The sequence below is a fragment of the Sinocyclocheilus anshuiensis genome, unplaced genomic scaffold (genome assembly GCF_001515605.1).
Source record: "Sinocyclocheilus anshuiensis isolate Anshui unplaced genomic scaffold, SAMN03320099.WGS_v1.1 scaffold457, whole genome shotgun sequence".
Classification (NCBI taxonomy): Eukaryota; Metazoa; Chordata; class Actinopteri; order Cypriniformes; family Cyprinidae; genus Sinocyclocheilus; species Sinocyclocheilus anshuiensis.
The window spans coordinates 3,308,447-3,308,773 of record NW_015537939.1 but is presented as its reverse complement, the minus strand read 5'-3'; the positions used below and the strand labels follow the sequence as shown (position 1 = coordinate 3,308,773).

General features: G+C 29.7%; 1 protein-coding gene across 3 annotated transcripts in view; it reads left to right on the top strand.

Annotated features, from left to right (window-relative positions):
* mapk10 (mitogen-activated protein kinase 10) overlaps nucleotides 1–327 on the top strand; it is a 46,440-nt gene that overhangs the window by 43,869 nt on the left and 2,244 nt on the right. The gene's annotated exons all lie outside the window — the stretch shown is intronic.

Below are 327 nucleotides of genomic sequence, written 5' to 3'. Positions count from 1 at the left end.
ATAAAATATCTCCTTTTGAATTGGACTTTGAGCTTTGTAACTTTGCAGATCTTTTTTATGCTCTAACAGCAACATTGCAGACTAACTAAAGTTGAAAAAGCATAATAGGACCCCTTAAAAGGCATGTTTTGTTACAAACGTAGAATGATTGAGGTTTGCTCATGCATATGGTGTTAGGAATGTGAACATAACTTTAGCTGCATAAATTAATATCTATAATCATATATCTTGTTGAGGAATGGTCTGCAATTACTTTTCTAAGCTACCAGATTTAGGATTTCAAACTAGCAGAAATTAAAATAAAGAAATAAAACATATAAATATATT